Genomic DNA, 27,076 nt, shown 5'->3' with positions numbered 1-27,076 from the left:
GGAATCTTTTAAAACAGACAATAAAGCTATGGCCTTTTCTTCTTCATTATCCAATTGCTGATTCGATAACGGCATGCGTAAGTGAATGGGCTGAAATTAACAAAAATATTTGAATGCATAGTAATTTGAGTCAATGGGCATACAATCTCAAATAGAACAGGAAGATGGTCACTGCTAGTGTCCCAGTTTATAGCAGACCAATGATGATGTGTAGTGTTTTGTGGCGCAAGGGCCAGGTTTGGCCAAAGAGCGCCATGACAAGTGGTAAAGTTGACGATGTATTATGGAAGATGTGATTTGGCTGTAAAGTGGCCTAAAAATAATCGCTGTAAAGTGCGTAAAATCTACTTGCTATAAAATTATGGCGATGACTAATGACGTATACTATGAACAATAAAATCCATCGTAAAAGAATGACACAGAATAGAAAATATATGAGATAATAAAAATACCTGGAGCACTGTTGCCTCACCGGAGCCCTTGAAACACAAGGGCCTAGAGGCACGTGCTATACAAAAGAGCTATCACAGCGCCATCCTCCGAAGAGAGGAGACGCTACGAACATGTGGGGCTAACAACATGCAACACAACATCTTTCAGGAAACTTAGGACTGCATTGGTGTCAAATAGCGGTTCTGGGCCGAGTAGCATTGCAGGATGAAGGGGGATCTGCTGCCGGTATGCTAAGGGAAAATGTTTCTTTCTGTCATATTCGGCTTCCTGACACTCCAGGAGGACGTGGAGGACGGTCAGCCTCTCCCCGCATCTAGCGCAGGTTGGAGGCTCATTTCCAGTGAGTAAAAAGTTATGCGTGCCAAATGTGTGTCCTATTCTTAGACGACAGAATAGGACATCTGTCCGGCGTGATTTTGTTACAGGAGGCCAGAAACCTAATTGTGGCTTTATTACATGCAGCTTATTATTTGTTTCCAGGTCCCACAAGCGTTGCCAGTAGTTTCGCAGTTTCCTTCTTAAGAAAGGTTTCAGGTCTGTGACAGGGACTGCAGCGGTAGAATTAACAGTGTGTGATGCAGTTGATGTGGCCATCTGGTCCACTAGAACGTTACCCTGGATGCCGCTATGGCCAGGCACCCAGCATATAATCACATGCTGGTTAGATACATATGCTTTACATAAGACGGAATAGAGTTCGATTATTATAGGATTTTTGTGCTTACAGAACGACATCAAAGACTTCACAACAGTAAGGGAGTCCGTATATATAACTGATTTTCTGAGTTTTGATTTCCTTATATGCTTCACGGTCGACAATATTGCGTAGGCCTCAGCCGTGAAGATACTAGTTTCGGGATGCAGTAAATCGGATTTCGAGAAGGATGGACCGATGGCTGCATATGACACCCCCTCGCGTGACTTCGATGCGTCTGTGTAAAACTCCGTGCAGGAGTGTTTGTATTGCAGTTCCCGGAAATGCATCTGGATTTCAATCTCTGGAGCGTGTTTTGTAACCTGCATGAAAGATATATCGCATTTTATCGTCTGCCACTCCCAAGGAGGTAGCAGCTTAGCTGGAGGCATTAGGCGGAGCTCGAGGAGTGGGACATGCATTTCATCACTAAGCTCCCTCACACGCAGCGAGAAAGGCTGTCTTATTGAGGGACGATTGCGAAAAAGTGTAGCATATGTCGTGTCATTAACGGTATTAAAACACGGATGTTGAGGATTTGAGTGGACTTTCAGAAAATATGCTTGGCTGATGTATGTTCTCTGCAGATGAAGTGACCACTCATTCGATTCTACATATAAGCTTTGTATGGGACTCGTTCTGAAAGCGCCAGTGGCCAGTCGGATTCCTAGATGGTGCACTGGGTCTAGCATCTTTAGTGCGCTCGGGGCGGCAGAGTGATAAATCACGGCACCATAGTCAAGTCGCGATCGAATGAGGCTTTTATAGAGATTCATTAAACACTTCCTGTCACTACCCCATGTATTCTGGGATAGAAGTTTCATTATGTTCATTGTTTTCAGACATTTTTCTTTAAGATGTTTAATGTGGGGGACGAAAGTGAGTCTGCAGTCAAGTATAACACCTAGAAACTTGTGCTCTTTGTTTACAGGTATTTGTTGTCCACCCAGTTCTAAGCAAGGGTCTGGGGTCATTCCTCTCTTTCTTGTAAACAGGACACAAGAGCTTTTGTTAGGATTGATCTTAAATCCATTCCTGTCTGCCCACATTGACACTTTGTTCAGGCCATGCTGTACCTGTCTCTCGCATACAGCGAGGTTACAGGATTTGAAAGCTATTTGTATGGCGTCCACGTAAACAGAATAAAAGATTGCCGGTGGTAATGAAGCGCGAAGCGTGCTCATCTTCACGATGAAGAGTGTGCAGCTGAGCACGCCTCCTTGGGGTACACCCGTTTCTTGCGTAAAAGGACGCGAAAGTACATTACCGACTTTTACCCGGAAGGTACGACTGGACAGATAGCTTTCTATTAAGTTTAGCATATTACCATGGATGCCCATTTCTGACAAGTCTCTTAGGATTCCGTAACGCCACGTCGTGTCGTACGCCTTCTCCATATCAAGGAATATGGATAAGAAAAACTGTTTGTGAACAAATGCGTCTCGGATATTTGCTTCTACACGTACGAGATGGTCAGTTGTGGAGCGCCCTTCTCGGAAGCCACACTGATAAGGATCAAGCATTTTGCTCTGTTCAAGGAAATGAACGAGTCGCCGATTAATCATTTTTTCGAATACCTTACAAAGGCAACTTGTCAGGGCTATCGGGCGGTAACTTGCCACTGAGGAAGGATCTTTGCCTTGTTTCAAAACCGGGATCACAATGGCTTCCTTCCACGCGGTTGGAAGGTACCCTGCATCCCAAATGGTGTTGAAAAGTGTGAGTAGTGTAACCTGCGTGTCATTGTGTAAGTTTTTGATCATTTCATACATGATTCTGTCAGATCCCGGTGCAGAGCTCTTGCATGCGCTCAAGGCAGCTCTCAACTCGGCAATGCTAAAAGGACAGTTGTATGGTTCATTCTGTTGACATTTTCTCATGAGTGGCTTACTTTCTTCTATTTGTTTATATTTCAGAAAGGATTGCGAGTAATGGTTGGCACTTGACACGCTCTCAAAGTGCTCCCCAAGTGAGTCCGCCTGATCTTGTAGGGTATCGCCTTCTGTGTTTACCAAAGGGAGTGCATGTGCTTGTCGCCCTCTTATCCTATTGACCCTGTTCCAGGCTTTCGCCTCATCTCTGAACGAGTTAATACTCGATAGAAACTTCTGCCAACTTTCTCGTCTGGCCTGTCGGCGGGTTCGCCTACCTTCGGATTTTACTTTTTTAAAGTTGACTAGATTCTCTGCAGTGGGAGAAGCGCGTAGCAACCCCCACGCCCTGTTCTGTTTTTTACGAGCGATCCTACAATCGTCGTTCCACCATGGGACACGCCGTTTGCAGGCCAAGCCTTTTACTTCTGATATGCATTTAAATGCGACATCTATTATGAATGCTGTAAAAAACTCGACTGCAGCGTCAATTCCTAACGAAGACAGGTCAGCCCATGGGATACTAGTTAGAGATCGAAATTTCTCCCAATCAGCTGTCTCAATCTTCCACCTAGGAGCGTGTGGTGGATATTCGTTTTCTTTATGTGATCTTAGCAGTATAGGGAAGTGGTCGCTACCGTAAGGGTTGTCGGTAACTTCCCATTCAAGTTCAGGCAGTACAGACGGGGAGACTCTAGTAAGATCTATTGACGAAAAGCATCGGTTTGCAAGAGAGTAATATGTGGATTCTTTCTTATTGAGAAGGCACGCTCCGGAAGAAAAAAGGAACTGTTCAACAAGACGACCTCGCGCATCTGTACGAGAGTCGCCCCACAGGCAGCTGTGCGCATTGAAATCGCCAAGAACAACATAAGGTTCTGGCAATTCGTCTATAAATGACTGAAATTCACGTTTGTTTAATTTGTAGTGTGGGGGTACGTAAAGTGAGCAAATCGTGACGAGTTTATTAAGGAAAACAGCTCGAACCGCCACTGCCTCAAGGGCCGTTCGTAGCTGTAAACGTTGGCACGCTACGCTTTTTTGAATTATAATTGCGACACCGCCCGATGATGCGACAGCATCATCGCGATCTTTCCGAAAAGTAACATATTGTCGAAGAAAGTTTGTGTATTTTGATTTTAAGTGTGTTTCCTGTAAACACAGCACTTTTGGATTATGTTTGTGGATGAGTTCTTGCAAATCATCAAGGTTTCTAAGGAGACCTCTGACGTTCCATTGTATGATTTGTGTATCCATATTTAATGTAAATTAGTGCTGCGTATACGGAAACGGAAAGATGCCTTAGATTACAGAGCCCTTTCGAGGACCTGTAATAGGTGTTTTGTTCTTTTTGAAGCGTTCAAGTGATTCTCGACGCTCCTTAGGCGTTTGGTGCGCCTTGGGGACAGGTGTAGTGTCCATTGCCTCGTGTGAGACGCCGGACAAGAGCTCTTGCGAGCGAGAGGTTTTCAGAGGGAGTCCCGCCTTGGAGGGCAAGACCCCTGCGCCCACCAGCCCGGAGGTCGATGGGGCTCCCTGAGGGATTTGGCTGCGCTGGCCGTTGCCAGCGCTGGAAGGGGCCTCGGAGGTTGGGGCAGCCTCGGCTGCACCCACCTTTGGGGTGGATGGTCCCTTCTCCTCGGTTGACGGAGCAGCGCTAGCTGCAACCGCCGCGGGGGCAGATGGCGTGACTGCCGACTCACTGCTTGTGGGTCGGACAGCCGCCGGAGGCCGTTGTGACGCTGCCCCCTGACGCGCCACTTCGGCAAAGCTTTTCTTTGGCAGGTATGCTACCCGCCTTTGTGCCTCTTTGAACGATATATTCTCTTTTACTTTTATGGTTACAATTTCTTTTTCCTTCTTCCAGGAGGGGCACGACCGCGAGTACGCGGCGTGATCCCCATCACAGTTTAAACAGTGGAGAGCGTTTGCACAAGCTTCAGTGGTGTGTTCGTGGGCACTACATTTCGCACATGTTTGGCGGCCCCGGCAGCTCTGCGAACTGTGGCCGAAGCGCTGGCATTTGAAGCATCGGAGCAGATTTGGCACGTACGGCCTCACACGGAGCTTGATGTACCCGGCCTCGATTGATTCGGGCAAGATACTTGATCCAAAAGTAATTATTAGGTGCTTTGTCTGAATCTCTTTACCGTCCCGCCTCATCTTAATTCTTCTGACATTGGTCACATTTTGTTCGCTGAAGCCCTCCAGGAGTTCCGCTTCCGTCAGCTCAAGCAAATCATCGTCTGACACAACACCACGGGTGGTGTTCATTGTACGGTGCGGGGTTACTGTTATGGGGGTCTCTCCAAATGACACTAGTTGCGGTAGTTTTTCATATTGTTTTACATCGCGGAGCTCCAAGAGGAGGTCGCCGCTTGCCATCCTCGACACCTTGTATCCTGGACCAAAAACATCAGTCAGGGACTTTGAAACAAGGAATGGTGAAATGTTTCGCACTGCTTTGTTTGGCTTTTCGGAATGAATAACGTGGAAGCGGGGAAAATTCTGTGTTTGGCGTCCAAAAAACTTGAAGACATCTTCGGTGCGCCCTCGTTTCTGAGGGCGATCAGCAAGGGAGGGGAAAGAAGTTTCCATGAAAAATGTATACATTCGGCAACAGCGCCGACCGCCCACCACGGAGCCCAACGAGGGGACGCGGCACAGCTTGTGTGCAAGCCTGCACGACGCCAGTCGTACGCCGTCACTATAACCGAATATGGTGTACCCAAGGTTGGATAGCCACACAGGGTTAACCCTTGCCGCCAAGAGAAAGGAAGTAAAAAAAGAAGAGAGAAGGAGACAGGAAAGGTCAAAAAGTGAGAGATAAAGACGAAGATTCGAGGAGGGAGAGACAGGAAAAGGCGACTGCCGATGTCCTCCAGGTGGGTCAGTCTGGAGGTGCCGTCTATGTGAAGCCGAGGCCGAAGAGGTGTGTTGCCTCCGCCAGGGAGCCTTAAAGGTCCAACACCCAGCATCGGCTCAACCCCCAGGATCCCCTTTTCCCCAGACACGGCTAAGCCGCGCACAGCTACACGCGGGAGGGTCCGACCCTCGTGTGCTCGGGTCCGTGGTGTCGCAACACACCAAACGCCTGCTGACGCAGACGCCCCTGCGGGGATAGCAGACCAAGTGGAGATAGATAAATTAGTACTAGCGAAGGTGAAATCTATTGCGGAAAGTGACGTACTTCGATAAGTGTGGGTGTTCGTGCGTTTATGCGTAATAACTTATTTTCCGCGGCTCAACCCCACAAACGTTTGCCACTCAAATCGGTATTCTACACCCGCGAAGTATGGTGAGAGTTAGTCTTCGACAAAAAAATTATTTCTTATCTGCAGGACGTAATTACAGTATGTAGGACACCAGTATACACAATACCTCCTGGAAAATTAACACTAACCGTTGCTCAACGGATGTTTCGATTCTTTTTTTTTTTTCTATTAAGATGTGTGTTGGTTTGTTAACACATGACAGTTACCCGCTAGTGGGCTAAAGAAACCCAAAGAAGCAGAAACCATTATCTGAAAATTGTAAATTTTTTCGAAATTAGATAAGTTTCTACAATTCCGCTGAGAAGAGTTTCTTTCACCCGCTGTGGTGGCGTACTTGCCTCAGCATTGTTCTGGGAAGCCCGAGGGCGCAGCATCAAATCCAGGCCGCGGCGGCCTCATATCGATGGGGGCGGGACGCAAAAAGCGCCCTGTACCGTGAAGTTGGTACACGTTGAAGAACCCCAGGTGGTCAAAATTAACCCCCGAGTCCCCCCACTACGGCATGTCTCATAATTATATCGTGGTTCGGGCTCATAAAACACCACAATTCGTTTTCTTTTTTTACTTTCGTTCTAGTTCTCGCCAACAAATTTTATCTTATTTGTTTTCCACATCAATGTAGGTCGTCACTTCCACACTAATCAAGAAATTGAAAGCGCTATTAAAATTTTTGCGAAACTAGACAAGCTGCTACAAATCTGCACGCAACAATATTTTTTTGCTTTTAGCTTACAACCTATACATTAGTTCTATTCCGCATAGATGTAGGTCATGCTGTATTTAGGATGCAATTACCACACTTATTTTTAGTTACAAGTAAAAATGATGTTTCCAAAGCATAACTTACTGACCAACTGCCCTTATAACGATTGCATTATCAAAATCACACATTGAAAAACGATATAAAAAGAACGAGTTGTATGTTTCCGTGAAACGCGGACTGATACAGGTAGCGGCTTTGTGAAACGCCAAACCGCTTTCGTGTGTATAGATAAGTTCGCAATTGTCGCTTGGTCGCTGAAGACACCTCCGCTACCTTGCGTAGAACTGAACACCTGTCTGATAAAGTCGAGAGCCTCACAATATCTACTCTGTTCGGGAAGAATCGTGGCGAGAAAGAAAACAGACGCCGACCAAGGTGAAAATAACACTCGAGAACTTGATGTTCCGGCCCGCACAGAGAAGCCTTGCTCCCAATGAAGGTTCTGAACAAGGCAACGCGATAAGAAGATTGTGACTGATTGTGAACAGGGCTGCCATGTTGGGATCGAAACGTCAGGTTTTAGTTCATCTTGTCACCTTCGACGGCGTCTGTTTTCTTTCTTTTTCGGCGTGGGCATGTGCGTTTACGCTACAGCTGGCAGGCACTCGAATGTTGTTCGAATCTCGCTTTTGGGAGAGTGGCACCCCAATGAGGACTTCATTCAAGGTAACTAAAGAGGTTGACTGGGGAGCATCTGCACGGGGGGGGGTTCGTGAGAAATCGGAGGGCAGCTTCGATACAAACAAAACGAACCTATCAATACGAAAGGAAGGCAAAATAACTAGAGAAAATCATCAACGAATATTAACACGAAAGTAACTGAAAGAGCATTCACGAGACTCGACTTGCAATCTAAACCACCGGTAATCGACCGCATTCTTCTTGAGCTGCTGTACCGGAGGCTTAAGCAGTCTACCGTGCAGCCCGCATCATCATAAACTTCTTCATAGCCCCCTCCTCCCTCTTCACATTTGCCTCCCTTCTTCCCCGAAAGCCCTTCCCTAGAGTGTAGTAGCAGCCTAGAGGTAATTCACTCCGGCGACAACTCCAGTTTTCTGCCATTAACGATCTGTCGCTCTCACTCCTGAAACCTGCTCTGCGTTGCTCTCAACTCATGACGTGCAATGAGCCAAACAAAAAGTTACGCTGCGATGCGAGCCCTCGTTTACTGATGACTAACATTTCAAGCAGACAGTCCCATCCGTCGAGTCCTCGCCTCTTCCTTTCCCTGTTTTGCGCTGCTTGCCGCAATAAGGTGCCCTGTAATTTTGAAAGAAGGTCTCATCGGCATGGGCCTCGACAATGTTTGATTCACTGCAAGCGTATGTAATCGAAATTGATTGCGAATTACCCAGCAATGTCTATAATTTTAGTACTACTAATACAGATTTAAATGGCATGTATCTACATTTCGATCGCTTTACCTTCTTCTTCTTTTGCTCTTCTCAGAAGATTATGACGCATGCCCCGAGCAAGAGAATAACCAAGCGTTATAATTTACGCATTCATAAAACCATTAAAGAAGGACAAGTGGGAATGTTATTCCTTTGTTGATATAAGCGTTATTGCTTTGATGAATGTGGCTTCTGGTTTAATGCCTACAATACCTCATTAATAAGCTACCCTGCAACTTCCTCGTCTACCTCCACACACTTGCAGAGAAATCGTCGGCTACTAACCTAGTTCTGTCCATCCCACTGATCTGTACCATGCCCCCTGCAATAGAGGTCCATGCCCCGTGGGATTCGTCACTGTACTGAGTATACTTAGAGCTAAACCACACGGGGACACGAGCCCACCTACGCGCTCACGAGAGCGCGCGCTTACGTTGCCAAACCGACGAGCTCGAGCAACTGCTACGGTCGAGCAGAGAGGACGACAAAGAAGTGCGTTCGGTGGCGTTCTTTCCTTTCGGGACGGCTTCTGAAACCAGGGAACAGCGTTTTCTTTCAATTGCCAGTCGTGGAGAGAAGAGAGTCGAGTTCCGTCGGTGAGCAGACGGCGCCCGTTTACGGCAACGTGCCGCGGCCTCCAACGATATTCGCCTCATTTTTTTGAACGCAGGGGAAGCAGCCAGACGAGCCGCTGATCCAGCTCCACTCGAATGAGTCGTTCCAAGGCGACAACAGGAAGCGGCCGCCGACCGAAGCGATATTAACTGACGTTTGGGCGCCCACGCGGGAGCCTTGCTCACGGGAGTCGTGTCAGTCAATGTAGAACCAGGGACTTCTACCACGGTGAGTACGCATCCAGGCGCGTTGCGACAGTCATGGGCATTTTTGAGGATCGTGCTTTTTAAGCCATCGCTATTATTTGAGTGGACGTTTACTTCCTGGTGATACTTAGTGTACAATGCGTCACGCATAGTGATAGGTTTGAATTTGATGTGGTACGTACCGGCGAGTGTCTTCCGAGGCAATATAAAAAAAAAACGTCGAACTACTTTAACAACGCCCTGCTACGTAAACGTACGTGGCTCGCTCGAAAGGGGTCGATGAATCGCAATTACAGCGATAGCAATTATATGGACATATCGAGCAAATTTTTCGCCGTCGGCGTTGGCGTCGCCGTGGAGCACCGTATATATTTAAGCTGTTCATGCCGTATCTGAGAGTTATATTGATGCACTATTCAATCACTAATGTTACTAATACTCATACCATACCATGCTCATACCAGGCCTTACGTTCTTGACTTTGATTTTGATAATGGCAGTCCGCAAACAATAGTAACGAAAAACAGCATTCTACGCGCATACCTTTTCAGTCTTCTCAGATTGGCAAATATTAAGAAAATTACATACCAGTGTAAATTTCTTGCTGTTTTTATTTTTCACGGTGGCATTACTCATGCGAACATATTTATCAAATATTCCTTGTCATTTTTGTTTTGTGGTCCTATTTTCGGTATGATTACACTTTGCGCATTTGTCAAAATGAGTGAATTGTATGTAGTTTGCAACGTCAGGTATCCTTCAACATCTGCGTTCCCTGAAGCTGATACCTGTCCGAGATACACGGGGTGAGAGCTTCGCCAAGCTGTCTAAAAGCAGCTTTCTTTCTCTCAGTCTTCATGTTCTTTATTGTGCGTCAAAGCACGAAGTTCTACTTCTAGCGAAACTGTTGTTACAGTAAAAGCGGCCATTCCTTGGCATTGTAGAAGCCAAAATAACAAACAGATGTCAAGCCTATTATGCGCCTATAGTGGCCCTTCAATTACACAGAAGAAAGCTTTTTCTATCCTTCTCAATGTATCCTCGTTCGCAGTCAAGCACACGCTCCGAAGATTGAGTGTCGGAAGTCCTACGGCGGGACCAAAGTCGAACGGAAACGAGGTCCGGCACCGCGACCAGCAGCGCTTCTGCCGTTTCGTCTGGTGTACCGTCCGGCATCACGCCTGGACTTCCGCCCAGCGCTCTCATGTTTTCGGGCACCGCGCCAAAGTCTCAGTCCTTGCCCGTCACGAACAAACCAAAGACCTCGGATTTGAAAGAGCGCTTCGAGCCGTGAGTTCAACTTGACAGCAAACTTTTAGCACGCGAAATAGAAAGTCTGCGTACTTCTGCAAATTCTGCAACACACTGCCTCCATACACGCAGGCAGTGTGATATATATTAGGTGCATGAAATGGGTCAGTGGCACAAGGAAACTAATCATCATTGTCATAGCCACAGTGGTCCAGTTCTCCTTGACGTTGCACTGGTACGGTAAGCTACCAGTACAACGCACGTGTGTGGATAAAAAAAAAAGCACCAAGCCTTCGAAATGTATCGACAGTGGTACTCCGCAGCAGTGGATAGCGGAGGTGTGTACCCCGTCGTTATGAGCCTCCTATAACCGCGGTTGAAAAAGGGGGAAAGAAACTTCATGTTGTGACGTCATCCGCTCATTGGCTTGCCTGCACATCAGAGCAACTTGAAACGTTTTTCACAATTTAGACAGAATATGGCCGCTCAGGGACAACCAGAATCCTTGTCAGCGATGAAACAACGGCGGATGCAACTAAGACGGCAGATAAAGGTGCTGCGCAGGCACCTTGCTTGTATGGAGGCGAAATGGGTCGCTGTGGTAACACCAGGCTAACAATCTTTGGCGGCCTTCTATGGCGGTAGCGTTGTTTTGGAGGTAACTCTGCTCATTTGAAACGTACAGCGCCATTCGCAGCGTCTAGGGGATGGTGGGTCCTCACGAGCTTATTGGAGGCCCAAAAGACTATACAGTATCCCACTAAATTTGCTAAAAAGAAGCCTGTCGTTCAGACCTTTGAGCTAACATGAGAGCATTCAGTAGTAGATAGAGTTGCCTAATCTTGGTGCCTGCGGCTCCAAACGTTATCGTGACTTTGCCTATCACGCTTTATCTTTTTAATTGAGCAAGCAAAAGTAAACGTATGATGACAATTCTTTTTCGGCGCACATGCACCCGAATTAGGAAGTACCGTTTCAGCTACGTGAATCTTTTGAATACACATGCGACGCATTTATTTTTTATGACGTAAATTAAATTCGACTTGATCTGACGGGATTTCAGTTCTATTTATAGCACGTCTTGTTGAAATTGATCGGTCAGCACAGTGAGAAAGTCATTTGAAGCCACGAGGACCACGTTTATTCAATTCCAACTATTAAGGATTATTCCCTAGCTGCAGCTGAACAACGACGCTTGTGGTTGCCATGGACACTAGTGCCAAATATCTCTCGTAAATTGTAAAAAGCTCTACAGCATATGCTATGAGGTACTTTCATTTCATTTCATTTATTTTGCCCTCAAGGTACATAGTACATTATAGAGGGGAGGGGCCAAGAGAATACAAAGTAAACATCGGTAAAAGTAACTCAAACGAAATAAGTAACAGCAGTAATAATTCCAAATTTGAGTTGACATCCGATGATAACAAACAGAGGTACAAAAAATGCAAATACAAATGTGATGTATACAATGGTAAAGAGGTTCGAAAAACATATGTACAGTAGATTTACAAAATGCATTCTTAACTTTTTGATCATGATGCTGATGAAAACGCTGCAATAGAAAAAGGCACATACACATAGGCAAGACAAATTGTAAGTATATTAGAAAAGTTCGTTTTCAAGTGCGTTTCTAAACAGAAGTGGATTAATTATACCTTTTAATGAAGGCGATAAGTTGTTCCAGTCTTTGCTAGTCATTGGTAAGAATGAATTCGCGCCCATATATCGCGCATATCGCATAGTATTGAAATGCGATATGCTAACTTTCTGATTATGATCACGACGAGAAGAAATGAAAGGTGCTGGCCTGATCCAAAGAGTGTGTAAAAAGGTGTTATGATAATAGATTTTGTGAAAAGAGAAAAGCGTGAGTGTTTTCGGCGGTCGGATAAGAGAGGCAGGTTTAATAAACATTTCATGAGTGTTACGCTTGCTGTCCGATTGAAGTTATCTAAAATGAAACGGGCTGAGCGGTTTTGTATAGCTTCCAGCGTATGTATTAGTGTTGAATGCCAGGGGTCCCATATTGATGAAGCATACTCAACTTGCGAGCGAACGTAAGTGGTATACAGTAATTGTTTTAATGATGATGGTGCATGAGAAAAGTTTCGGCGCAGGTACCCTAAAGTGCGATTAGCTCTGGACATTATAATATCTATATGCGATTTCCAAGACAAATTGTTAGTTATGGTCACTTCTAAATAACGATACGAGATCACACAATCGAGTGATATATTAGTGAGAGAGTAATTAGGTGAACTAGAGTTAGTACGAGAAACCCTCATAGTTTTGCACTTCTTAATGTTAAGTTGCATCTTGCACGTGCTGCACCAATCAGTTATATTATTTAAGTCAGTTTGCAGAGCCGTTACATCACAGTCATTGGAAATTTTGCGGTATATCACACAATCGTCTGCGAATAAACATATATTTGATGAAATATTAGTAGATAAGTCATTAATGTATATAAGAAACAAAAGTGCGCCCAGCACAGATCCTTGAGGGACGCCTGAGCCGACAGGGGCTAAAGAGGAATTAGATTCATTAGCAGAAACAAACTGAACGCGCGATGTAAGAAAGCTACAGATCCAATTAAGTAGTGTAGGGTCCATGTTTAAAATACTTAGTTTGTGTAAGAGAAGAGCATGACACACCTTGTCGAATGCCTTAGCGAAATCCAAATAATGTTTGTGGCAGTCAGCCACAAACATTACTCTTTCTGGTATGTGTTGTACGACAAGTTCGTGGCGGCCGACACAGCGCTGCATAATCCCCACATGTGTTCGGTATACATGATAGAGCTCGGCGCTCTAGGCCGGACGGGGACGCAAGAAGTTCTGTTGCCCCACCGACTTGAGAGAACCGGCAGGAGTGTCTGTAGAACGGTGAGGATCAGCTATGAGAGTCACGATAGCGCTGTCACGCATTTCACCTCGACGGCGGCATACACTTATCTTCAATGATGGAGAATTGCATAGGCGCTGAACACAAAAAAAAGTGCACTTAATTGCTTCAATTTTGGTTTGCAGCGGCAGGCTTTCACTCTTTCTGTTGATTTCGACATGTACAAGTGTGGCATCTCTCAATTATCGCCAGCAACGCGGTGTTACAAGGATGGCCGTCGTGGTGGTTTCCGGGTCGTTTATCACTCCTGCTCCAAGCCACGAGTCCTTTCTTTCCAAATAATGTCTTAGACTGCGGCAGTGCTTAGTTGCCCCCCCCCCCCCCCCACATTTGTTTTTAACAGGCGCCACGTTTTTTTTTCAGCCAAGTATGTTATGCGTGCTGTTCAGAAGGAAGACGCCGCAGTTAAAGAAGTCCGACCTGCTAGCCGAGGTATCAAATGCGACACTACAGCTCTACTGGAGTAGTCGCTATACCAACTCTGTTACAGGTGGTCAGAAGATTGTAGGCCGTATGGCTGAGAGAAAACGAATGGAGTACGCACTGACTTCTGTGAAAGTCAGCAAGGTGGAGGCAGAGTCATCACACGAAAAATTGGCATCCATATGAAATTATCACGCAACCAATGTTCGCACATACGTCTTCACCCGCCACGTTAGCTTACGGGCTGTGACACTGCGCTTCTAAGTTTAAGGTCGTGGGTGCGATCCCGGCCGCGGCGGCCGCATTTCCATGCTTGCAGAAATGAAAAAAAAATAAGCTATTCCACTTTGTGAAGGTGGATGACCAGGGAAGCTGTTCGCCGTACGACGCAGAGGTGACACAGAATTTTGAACAAAGGTACGAACTCATTTATCGTGATGTTTGCATTCATTCGCGTGGGCGACGGGATCGCCACCGCGAGAGAGCGGAAGGAAAGGAAAGGAGATAGGCAAGCGCTTGGAACGCCGTCAAAGAGAGGTATGTGCGAACGTAGACATGGCCGACGCGGGTCAAAGTGTAGTATCTGTTCTTATCAGCTTAATATCTGATACTCGTTCTGTTTAGACCCACGATATTACTTATTTTTACAAGTTGCTTGAGTATTTGAAGCCTGCTTCACCACCGCCACGGGTAGGCCCGGTATTGCACTATCTCCGGGATCGGCCCACGGTTTTTGGTCTACGGACATAGATCCGCTGGAAACTATATAGACATATGCAGCTTCGCTGTGAAAACGCTCGTGTACTTACACTTAGATGCTCTTTAGAGAAACCATTTGGTAGAAATAAATCCGGAGTTCCTCATTCTGGCCCACTTAATGATAATGCAGTGGTTTTGGCAAGTAAACCCGCAGAATTTAAGTTCAAGGTTAGCATACAAAAATCTTTCTTAGTCTCGGGAGTTTGCGGATACGTCAATTGCTTACGGTAACTAGGAAATCTATTAAATGAATAAATAAATGAATAGTGGGATTTTACGAAGCAAAACCACGATTTGATTATGAAGCAGGCCGTAGTGGCGGAGTTTGAATAAATTTTGACTGTCAGGGGATCTTTAACGTACACCCAATACACGAGAAAATGGTGATTTCGTTCTTTCTTTTTTCTTTTTTTTTTGCATTTCGCCCCTATCGAAATGCGGCCGCCGCGGCCGGGGTATGTTACGGCGACTTCGTGCTTGGCAGCGCAACACCATAGCCGCTAAGCCACCACGGCGGGTGAATCTAGGAAAGAGTTGACCATCAATCAATATGGTTCACGGGAAAAAGTTGTGAATGTGCAAAGTGAAATAATGAAAGCGACTCTGTCATCTCACTGACTTGCCATTTCTCTCTCTCTCTCTCTCTCTACAGAAAAGGAAGGGAAGGAACGCTAACGCTGTTGCCATTCTGCGGGTGCATCCTGGTACCCCTGGTTTTGCTCATCCTTCTCTTGCTCATACTGACGGCTGCTTGTAAGCATCAAATGTTCCTGCTCATTACTTCCGCTGCTTAATGAGCGAATAGTGAGCTTCGCCGCGATGCCGAAACCAACTTTAGCTCACCGTACTGCCATCTTACGGACAAATAGCTGTAAACGCCACATATAAGTGGTGGCACTTAGTGTGACTTCGTGTTTGACAAAAAGTCAGTTTCCTGCTAAGTGAAACCCGCGCTCAAGCAATATCTCAGACGAGAAAAGAATAAAAATTATGTAGGCTTATTTTCGCAGAAGTTCTGGGTGGGGTAAGATCTTGGCATTACAATGCGCAAAGTCACTTTAGAAATTTTGATTCAGCAGACACATACCTTAACCACGTCGCGAATATTCATTTGGCATGGATTCTGTCCTCAGACAGTCAGCTCGGGCCTGGAAGAGCAAGTCGCTGCCCTTCGTGTTATTATATAGATCAAGCGCCCCTCATTTCTTGTTAAAACAGCGTCGCTTTTCCTTGAATAAAACGCGATGGTGTAACGAACCACCTCCTTGATTTCTGCACGACCGAGAAGTTTCTGAAGCAAGCCCTCACTCCAGTGCAATTAAAATGTCATCAGAATGCAAGGGTAATAAGTACTTCCCGGAAGGCTCATCGTTTGGTGTCATTGAGCTATAGTGACTACTTCAGCCGATTATCAGAGCTGTCATTCACCCTGAGAGGAGGTCTAGTGGAGTAATTGTGCTGAAAATTCGGATTAAACATGGGACCTCCTTGAAAGACAAAAGTCGCATAATTGGGGAAAAGCCTGTCGCTCAGTGCTCTTGAATGAATCAGCAGTCTTTCGGCTGTCATTACGTTATGGTCAGGCTAAGATATTTCTTTTCAACTGAGCTAAGAAAACATTGTTATGTATGCTTTTGCTGCATTTCTTTATTTTAGCGTACACTGTACGACTAATAATAAATTACGATTGATCGGTGAGCGCTAAGATGATTTCAATTTCCGACACTGATAAGCATCCGGCAATATCGCGATCAGTTTGAGTGACGCTAAGGAAAAGGGTTGTTTAATTTTTACCTGTTTACGTCACTCTTAGCGCTTTTATTTCAAGCAGTGCCACTTACGGGAAACATTTCGTATCTTGTCTTTTTTTAAGCTTTATCTCTGATGTCGCACAACAGTTATTATATGGGAGCCTTTTCGTACTACTTTTTCTCACTGATAATTATAGCAAGGTGCAACTTTTAATTGCTAGTCATTGCGGCTGCCATGCCCTGCCTGATCAATTCCCATTCTTGAGGCAACTAGTTTCTCTATTATTATTGGCTCTTCGTTATTACAGTGTACATTTCATTGGATGAATGAATCCAATAAACGAATGCCCACACTTAAAAACGTGTCAGGCATGCATTGGCACCATAAATTTACGAACTAGAAACTATCCCAATAGTTGTTTCATATTGACCTGCAATAAACACTGGCTCAATGAAAATGTTTACTTATGTCAGATGTTATGTGGCAAGATTAGGATCCTGGCACAAAGATATAAAAATTGCTTGTTTTCGCTCGAACGCAACGCGCAAGAATCGCAAAGGAAAATTATAAACGAAAGCTTAAAATATGCATTGCCTTGCTGTAATTTTTTACCTGATCTGCCACTAATTATACTGTGCTTTGCCTCGTGTCTCCCTCAAGATCCTACCCTACTTCACGTCTGTAAGTATGACGCTGCATGAAAATGGTTAAGTTTTGCAGACTTTATGCCCCAATGAAGGGTCACCTTGTTCAGTCTAATCCTTAACATCTAGATTTACAAGGGCCGTCTTCTATAAATGTAAGATGCCTCAATGACTGTAATTATGACTGCCACATCGTGAAACAGCACCAAGCGCAGCCGTATTGCTGTGCTGGGTTGCGATTCTTCCAAGGCGTTTCCGGACGGTAACGTTATTTCGAATATTATCCCCAATTTTTTTAATTGTTAAAAGGGCCTCCTTAACGCAGCAGTCGCCATCTTGAGAATTATGGTCGGGCCCATTGCATAAAGAAGCGAAATTGCTTTAGTGTGATCAAGCAATGCTTTATGAATGGCCGTAATAAAGGCGCTCTGTAATTTACTCATTGGAAGCGATTCTCAAATAGCATAAATACCATGTCATGCTCATGCCAAATACTCGCGAAAATCATTTATAGTTCGTGGCGTTTCTGCTGACTTTCTGATCCATACAACAAAAAAGTGTTGGGATGCCCACTTGAATGTCAGTCATTATTGTTAAATGGGAAGTTTGACATTAGACCTATGGTCTTGACGTAAGACAAAGGGATGCGAGATGAGAACAAGTTTTAATAACAAAGATACGGATCTATAAAGGGACGCTGACGGTAACTATTAGGTGAAGCTATATTGAAATATATAGGCTTCCGTAATAATAAAGTCATTATTAACTGTGATAACACAGCCTTTGCAAGCAAGAAAAAGACAAGCATGAAAAAAATAACGAAAGGGGACACCGATTTTTGGCTACAGCACCTCTCACCTAACATCAGCATTTGCAAATTCACAGAGAATCGCAGAGAAAGAGGTCCCGTGAGCATTACTGTCAACTAATCCGTTTAGATGGCGGGGAATCATATTGATGAGCAACAGCAGGAAGTTGTAATTTTCTACACGAGAAAGTAATTTAATCGCACACAGAAAACTATCATACACTTCTAAATTATTTATCTAGCTGGGCACCATATTTCCTTTATGCTTCCTTTAAGTGTTTCGGCACAGAATTAACGTTACTGATACGTTCTGCCGCTTATTGTACATCCGTGAAGTTTACCGTGCAAACGAAATTGTCTGGAAATGATAGCATTAACGAAAACGGTAATAGGGTAATGTTACACTAATAAGGTTTATTATGATGGCTCTCACTTGAAGGTCACAGCTTGTCTAGTAAAGAGTAACGTTCTATATAATTCGTATGACCCACCGCGGTTGCTTAGTGGCTTTGGTGTTGCGCTGCTAAGCACAACAGGACGGGATCAAATCCCGGCCACGGCGCCCGCATTTCGATAGGATTGAAATGCAAAAACACCCATACAGATATAGGTGCACGTTAAATAACCACAAAATTAATCCGAAGTCCTAGGACATGCCTCATAATCAGATTGTGGGTTCGGCACGTAAAAACCACATAATTGTATTTAAAAATTTTATACTTCGTATCACTTCGTAATAATTTGTTATCAGAATAACAAAATATAAGTCTTAAAACACTGATACGGTTATATTGATAAAGTCATTACTCCCTAATAGAATGACACGAAGGTAACGATATAGAAGAGTAACGAAAACCGCTCTCTGCATAACAAGGTTCTCGACTTTGGCAGCCTCCATGCAATTCGACTATTTATTGACCATTTTACTTTCCTTAAGTTGATGTATTATGCGTGACGCATACTATCTAAAGTATAATAATATTGCACTCCAGTCTTACAGAAGCGTTCAACAGTATGAACGGCCGTGAGCGGTGGTGACCAACGCTTGCAAGTATAGACCTATAGTAAACATGCACAAATACTCATGCTTCCGATGGCTTCACTGTTAACTTCGTGAGGGTATCTCGACAATATGGAGCTGTCAGTTTAACAGCTATTCACTCCAGTGGCGCCGCTTTGTCGGTGTGATCGAAAACGCATTGCCGCCATCTGCGTCACGGCCTTTACGTCGCCAATGGTGATTACACCAGGCCTAACGTCACCTTTTGAGATCGTCGGCGTACCGCTGTAGTCATACGCGCAGGCTTAAGGATAAGCCATGGATCCTGTACCATTTTTGAAACTCATTTGGCCCACGAAAGGGCCGATAAATGCTTCCCTTCGCTGGCAGCATACTTCGCGAGCAAGCCGTCTCTGGCGCATATGAAGCGCTCGGATGTTTCCCGGCACATAAGCTATATCAATGCAGCTAGATTCGATACTTGCTAATATTCTGTCTATCGCTTACGTCCCGGCTTTATTTGCAGACGCTGAAACTCCTCGACCTACTGACGATTCCGAGCGCACTCAGAAGCCGAATCGTAAGTCGCCTTGCTTTTGGAAGAGAGCTTGCTTTGCTCACGAAGATAACTTCCGCGTTGGAAGCGCTGCTGCTGCTGCTCAGTGTCTAGAACATTCTGCCGAGCGCGATTAGAGGCCGCAGCGGTTGAATTGCGATGGAGATCTGATGAAAAGAACAGTCGTTTACGTTTTTCGGACCGATGACTTCTCCAGGAAGCGTAATGTTCTGTAGGAAATATCTGACATCGAGAAATACAAACAACAAACACACCTCTGGCAGTTCATGCGAAAACCTTAAATACGTTGCCACCAACTACAATGGAATTTGCACCCTTTATTCTCTTCCGGATTTTGCCATTTAAATATGCACATAATATAAGTTATCCACTTTAAAAAAATGTAAAATCAGGAAGTGCGGGAGGTCTACGCAAGAAAGCCGCCCGGATGTCGAAATCAATTCGGCGGCCCACGTTAGGCGTAACTAACGCTGCTACGTGTGCTTAACGATCATTCCTATTCAACTAACCCAAGCTGCGGGCTCGCTACTGTATATATGTGGGGATCTGCAAATCTCATGCGTTCCCTGATATGTTGTTTTCCCACATAGCTCCCGTCTCCTTTAATCCGGCTTCGCCGCGTGGCTTTATGGCTTCAGTCGGTATGCTTGCAGGGTAGTACGAGATATAACACGAACGTTGCGCTGCTAGCGCCACCTAACGGCGGGGTTCGTCGGGCGTGACAGGGAGAAGGCTCTTTTTCTTTGTCTCGGGTTCGGTTAGCGGCGCGGACGTTCCGCGCGTGCGCCGATGCATGCTCCTGCGAGACCATCTCGCGAGGCCTACCCCGGAATAGACGAACACGATCGTTCGAATGCGCCACCGTTCGCGTGACCGTACGCGCGAACGAGCAGGCATTGGTGTCCAGCACGGGGCGAACATATTCGCTCGCTATCCTGTCGCGGTGAGTCGGACTTCCATAATTTGTCGCGCGCCTTGTGCATAGCAACTCGGCTAGCAGGCATTGGTCTATGAAATGGGCAATAAATGCCCTTGTGATTGTTTGCACTACTGTCTTGTCGTTCCTTTGTCCCAAGAGCACGGGTGAGAACCCCACACACATGAAGCAAAATATCAAATATCATCGTGAAAGAAGGTAAGGCGCTGGGACACGGACACAAGAAAAGAGAACCAAACGACAGAAACGCCGACTATCAACTGAAGGGCGCACCGTGGTAGAAACGAAAGTAGACACAAACCATATATGCGCATGCTCATGTATGGTAACGCCATTTGCACATCCGGCACACGTATGCCCCTAAGCGAAAGAGAACTCTGTAGGCATTTCATTTATTCTTTATGCGAGTTGATCGAATGCTGGCTCACGCATGCGCTTCCACTTCTATTGATATGCCAGGCTTCCACCATTAGACGCCTTACCTTATTTCACGATGAATACCTACCAACTAGCTCAACTTTCTGCAGTTGTACACTTAAATACCGCGTCATTATTTCTACGATTTTTCCTTAGTGAATTGTTCTAGACCGGCAGCGTTAACACTGCTGCCCCCTCCCCCTTTCCTTGTGTTTTCAGTTCCTCCCGGACCTTCCAGGCCCATAGTAGGTCACGTGGGCTCCCCCTGCAACGACTCCACTCCTTGCCTGGGCGAGGCCGGCTGCGTGGAGGGCGTCTGCCGCTGCCATGGCACTGGGTGGCGCGCAGTGAACGGCGTCTGCGTCTATTCCACCACGCCGGCGACGAAGACGCCACGGTCATCGAGGAGCTCACCATCTTCCAGGTGAATATTGTGCATCTTTGATATATATTGAGAGTGCAGAAACATCTAAGGTATACAAGCCTTACCTCGTCAGCTGCAAATACAGGAATCATTTCGTTGGGCATTCACCGGACGGAGTTTGGTGCAATTTCTTGACATCAAAAGAATGAGCAGATGAGAACTATGCCATCTGCTACCTGCATATTTTTCTCTTTCTTTTTCGCTTAGGTCTTCACTCTGTTATATATATAGTAGTTGCCCAAAATAGGAAAATGGGAATAACAGGGCGATGTCTGAACGGCATCCCCCGCTTCAGTTATGCTTCGGCTACGGGCTCCGCTGTTCGCGTTTCATTTTACACCTATGGCAGTCGTGGCATGACGCGCATACTGTGCAGCGGTTAGGACTAGCTTGTGTAAGATGAGCATCGTGCCGATGTTTTCAATAAAGAAAACAGTGCCGGCTTCACGCGGCGCTTATGACCTCGTCTGTGCGCTCATAGCTTTCTGTAGCAACGAACGGAAAGCTACAGGGTATGAGCGTATACGAGCTACGCGTGTATACGCTCTGTAGTTCGGCAGAGACTGATGGCGGTTTCAATTTCTTAGACCACATGCTGAATCAGCGCAGCTTCCACACGCGACGGTTTCGCATTTGCCCAAAAATAAGTCAAATTTACAAATCAGTGCCATAGTCCGTCTTTGTTTGCTGTTATGAATAAAATACTTGTATTTTCTCGTCCCCAGCCTATAGTTTCGCAAAGGAGAATATGAGACTTTTATTTTTTTCAGGAGCGCTCTTGTGCGTGCTTTTCCTGCATACTTTTCTTTCATTGCACAAGAAGTCCTGAGTATAGTCGCAACAAAATCATCGCTACAACCCGCACTGTCACCTTTATCTCGAGTATACACGCGCTAACTCAATATACCGTTATTTTCACTTCAGCCAAAGAAACTCACCATAAAGCCCAACTCCAAGCTCCAACTTGAGGTTAAACAGGGAGGTTTCAGCGCAATGATAAAACCTGCTGGTTGATCCATCCTCTAAAGATGACTGGCGACTTTATTGCGATTAGCGATCTATGTTGTGGTTGATGCATTATTGTAGATGGCATGTTTTAAGAAACGGTTATAAAGGCGTCGCATACCCGTTGACACATACACTGCGATCCAAGTTGGCATCAGATTTGCTTATCGAAGAGCACCACATTGCCCGGCATTTTATACACAGGTACTCAAATTGATTGGACAGATGGTTTTTGAAGTTGATTGCCTCAGCACCGCAGCCCGACGCTCTAGCTATTTGACTGTGGGCTACCCAGTGACTCAAGTCGTAGGGAAACAGTTTAGACGCGGGCGTTCATGCATAGACAAATAGAGATATAAGGCAAGCTGAAGTAAGTTCCCAAACAAATTCTTAATGGATTCCTAATAGCGATAATAATTTCCTGTCACTTGGTCTTGCAGGGGTTCAAGCGCGAAGACTCTCCCATCGACGGTGCGGTTCTCGCTCCTGCGTACCGTACGTCTAGGCACCACTCCGACTAATACCAAGGCTGTGGCTGCGTCCGTGATCACAGAAGACGGCGTCGGACTGAACACCTCGGAGCCGGACGGGAGTGCCCGAAATGGGGAGGACTCGCGTGGCACCATGGCGCCGAATGTCACTGCCCAAGGGGAGGAGGAGAAGGCGGTGCAGAAGCGTGAAGCCCGAGCGGAATAGACATTTGCCCGGGACAGTTAGATTCGGCAACTTTTAACGCGCGCGAATTTGTGACCGCCAAAGCGTTGTAGAATTTCAGTTGTGTAGCATATTCGCAAGTCTTTCTTTTTTTTTTTTTGTAACTGGATCAAAGATCTGTTTCTGTCGCAGGTCTTGATTCAGTTTCTGTCGCAGGTCTCGGAATAAAGATTAATTCTGTCGAAATCTCGGGCTTTTCTTCTACAGCGGTAAAGTGCTTGAATCACGAACGACAACAATAGCTGCAAAAGCAACCAGCGGACTTGTGCATTTCCCTTGCATGTTACCGTGATTGTTGTTGGCATATTACCGCGATAGTGTTAAGGGCCCCCCCGTGTCGCAGGAAATCCGGCGTCTGAGTCCCGTATCCATCGTCGGACGCCGTCTCGGCAAAAAAAAAAATAAAAAAAATTGCACCACGCATTCCCAACCACACAGGCCTTCCGTGTGGCGCAATGAAGTGACTGAACTAATCGAATTTCTCAATGTAGGATACGTAGAAAAATCGTAAAGTACGACTTACATACAACCTACAAACATGACAGCATCTGACTGCATATTTTTAATATACGAGAAAACACAATTCTGTAATGCGAAAACTAAACCTTTGGCTTACGTTTAGTACGTGGTAGGCATCTAAATCAGAACTCGTGGCGTCCGCATTGACATAGAAAGGTAAATTTTAACTGCTTGCCACGGTAATGTTTAGAAGGCGGAGCTTTGTGGGTACGCCCCACTCCGCCGTAGCCTTCGCAGTGCAAGGCATTGAAGGAGCGGCGACACAGCAGAGGTTGTGTTTTATTGCCAATACCTGCGCTTCTGCTGAACGCGCTGAAGTATTTCTTGTCGCAAAATATTTCAGAAATGGCTTGATTTCACTTCAAATTCCTTTCTTCACTTCCATAAAAAGTGGTTCAGGGTCCCTTTAATATGCGGTTATGCTGCACAAGGCGGCATTTTATAGCGTTAGCATTCTAAGGGTACTTTACACACTCTCCGAGGCTACCTACCTACCTACAATACCTCTACAGTTGTTTCTAACCATTTTTTCCGCCTACCTTTGTCACTGGGTAGTCAGGGGTAGGGGTCGAGTGGATAGCGCATCGGGTTGGTGCGCTGAGGTAAGAGAGTTTGAGACCAGCTATCGGACCAGTTTGAGTCACCGAGTATGTGCTAACGCGTACATACGTGCCTCTACTCAAAGGAGCTCTTTCACGCCGACATGGGTCACTGAAGATCTGGGACAGGGTAGGCACTGCTGCTCAAACTCTTTGACGCCGACTTTGAGCGCTGGATATGTCCCATTCGGTCTGCGCTGGTCGTCAGTTAACGTCACTACGGTTATGTGCCTGTAGATGTGTGCCCCACTACAGTGAATGGGCTTGACGCCAACTTCGGTAGCTATAGGTATGCGCCATTGGGAATATGCCGCGCTACAAGAACGAAAAAAGTACCTTAGATTCCTTTGATGCTGACCGGAATCGAACCCGCGTCACAATGGTTCCTCAAGGACCGCAGCCCGACGCATCAGCAGACTGCGCTACAAATGTACTGGGTGTGCGCCACTTTTTCAATGAACTTGTCGCCAAGTTGGCTCGCTGAGTATGTGCCACGGAATGTGCGGAAAACGAGGGAGCCATTGTAAGGGTTTGCATTCACCGGTGCGACATGCATTTCAAAGGCCAGGCGTAGACTTCGCAATGAGTTTTCTTAGGGATTGTAATGATTATTTGATTTAAAAACATATATACACACATGGCTGGACAGGGAAAGCGCGAAAAGGGAATCCCGTCGCAGTACACGCCTCGTACACAACTCGTTTCGACGGTGGCAATACGTTGTGTCGCTATATTGATTCAATGCTAAATGCAGTACGGTAAACAGTCGACGTGAGAAAGCGTTCTGTCGCAATTCATTCCTTGCCTCAGAGTATCCAAACATACTTATCCTCTCGTCACACCTCTTGCAATCACCACAAGACTCGTCGTGCGGCGAATGCTCGCGGCCTGGCTTCTGGTAGGTGGTGGGTCTAACTCTGGCAGGTCAAAGTGTGGCCCCTGTTGGACGGGGTCACGTGCACTTTCGTGTCGAGAATGAGTACACTGCCGGTGCGGTTGTGGGCTTAATTGTAAGATGGGCGAGTCTTTCGAGAGAGAGGCAGTCCACGGCTGGCTCCGAGCCGTAAGCGCTTTCGTGCTTCGCGGACCTCGGGTAGGTGAGGAGCCAACACAGCACACTACCACTCAATTTTTTTTTTTAATAGCATGACTTCTTCCAAAATCGACTTTCCATCTGCGCCGCCATGAAGGGATGGCCCGTGGCCTAAGATAGGGGTGGGAGTCAGGTGAAAGGAAGGATGCCAGCCTCCTTCGCAAAGGAGAGCAAAGCGTTGATTTTTCTGGTGGCATCTGCTTGAGGTGCGACCCAGTCTTCGTACGATGCCACCTTTAGAGGTCGGGTGTGCTTGTCCCTAAGAGTGGCTGTGGCAGGACAGGACCAGATCATATGTTTAAGATCGACGTTGATCGCAGGGCAGTTGGGGCATTCCACTTCTGTTCTTCTCCACTTGCTCAGGACATCCGGTGTAATAGATGCCTTAGCTCTTGCTTTGTGGATGAGAACCTGGGCTGTTCTAGGAAGGCGAGTGGGAATGGGAGGAAGGATGCTAGGAATGGACTCCCGTAGTAGAGCCTTCCTCTCGCGTTTCAGCCGGGCAATCTGTTGATCTGGTACAACGACGGATGACGGGGAGCTATAGGTATGGTCCAGCGGGGACGGGCTCACTTCACGGCTGCGATGGCGGTCTTCTCTAATTTTCTCGCCTGCAGCTTCATGGGCCGCCCTGTTCCCCGCTCCCCTCATGTTGTGACCAGGTGTCCAGTGTACGAAAATGCGTGCATGTCTATTGTCCCGCAGGTGGCGGCAGGCTTGTTTTATGCGGTGCGCCGTGGTAGTCGTGTAGGATCGGGAGTTCATAGTTGCTTGACGGCCTCTTGACTGTCGGTGTAGATGTGAACCGTGTCTTCGGTGCGCGCCTCACAGAGTTGAATGGCTTCTTCGATGGCCAGTAGGTCAAGATCGGTGGCTGTCCAGGAAGCATAGCCGCTGTGGCTCACGCCGTGTGCTTGCCCGTTTTCTCTGTAAAAAGCGGTAGCAGCATACATTTTTCCTGAATGTTCGCGAGGAGGAGAGCGGCGCGGCGCGCTGGTTCAACCCCTCTTGTCTACGTGGTGTTGGCTGGTTCGAGGCTACATTCCTCCTCGCCAATAGAGAGCGTCCCCTAAACTAAATCTCTCTTATAAAACGGTCAGTACGAACACAACAGCGCTTTACGTGCGTCTGGGGAGGCGCTGTTCCCTTTTGTTTCATTGCTGTCGCTGTCATAGTGTGCCAGATATATAAATGAAAGCAGTCTGCTCATTTAGTACCTCCTCAGACGACCGAACATCTTGTTGCGAACGGCATTACAGGATGATGCCAAACGGCGTGCACACAAAATGTTAGTGTAAAAGTAGATCGTAGAACCGCCACTAGCTAGCTGTAACACAAGTTAAGCATGTAAGCTAATTTCTAATGCGTGGATATATGTGCATAACCTGTGTATTTTGTTACGTCCATTTCTGTACCATATTGCCCATGCACCCTTTCAGCGCACGCAAGACGCTTCGCGTAACCCCACTGCGGCGGCGTCCCTGGTACAGCCTACCCAATTTCTTTTCTTGTTCATTTCTTTTCTTTTACGAAAAGGACCGCTTTGTTTGTAAAGGCAAAAAATTTATTAGATTTCCACGGACAAAAGTTGTTGCAGAAACCATCGAAGATTATTATTGTCAATGAACGCGAATGGCTGCATGGTAGGACCGCAGAAATCCAATGGAAACGAACTATACCAACGCTTCTGAAGTATATTGCTGACGTGGATAACACTATCTGATACAAGCCGCGGTAGCTCAATGCATTGAGCTACCGCGGCTTGTATCAGATAGTGTTATCCACGTCAGCAATATACTTCAGAAGCGTTGGTATAGTCCGGATCACACAGGGCATTTGCCCCCCTCCCCCATTACTTATATATATATATATATATATATATATATATATATATATATATATATGTATATATATATATATATATATTGTGACGAAGAAGATCGGCAGGCTGAAAAGCCCCATTGCCATCGCGTGGC

At 46.1% G+C, this 27,076-nt stretch overlaps 2 long non-coding RNA genes and 1 pseudogene across 2 annotated transcripts; all 3 read left to right on the top strand.

Moving 5' to 3' along the window:
* The first annotated feature begins 8,925 nt into the window (after positions 1 to 8,925).
* On the top strand, positions 8,926 to 19,395 carry LOC126522178 (uncharacterized). Its single transcript, XR_007597348.2, has 6 exons — positions 8,926 to 9,046; positions 9,121 to 9,293; positions 10,323 to 10,561; positions 15,264 to 15,364; positions 17,024 to 17,044; positions 19,342 to 19,395. It is a non-coding gene; the product is annotated as an uncharacterized lncRNA (long non-coding RNA).
* LOC126523102 (U2 spliceosomal RNA) lies at positions 14,408 to 14,585 on the top strand (annotated as a pseudogene).
* Positions 19,396 to 20,971: 1,576 nt separating the features above from the next.
* Positions 20,972 to 23,075, top strand: LOC126522177 (uncharacterized). Its single transcript, XR_011894929.1, has 2 exons — positions 20,972 to 21,170; positions 22,616 to 23,075. It is a non-coding gene; the product is annotated as an uncharacterized lncRNA (long non-coding RNA).
* The last annotated feature ends 4,001 nt before the right edge of the window (positions 23,076 to 27,076 follow it).

The sequence above is a fragment of the Dermacentor andersoni genome, chromosome 6 (assembly GCF_023375885.2).
Source record: "Dermacentor andersoni chromosome 6, qqDerAnde1_hic_scaffold, whole genome shotgun sequence".
Taxonomy (NCBI): Eukaryota; Metazoa; Arthropoda; class Arachnida; order Ixodida; family Ixodidae; genus Dermacentor; species Dermacentor andersoni.
Note: the sequence above shows the minus strand (reverse complement) of the source record. Positions and strands in the feature narration are given on the sequence as shown.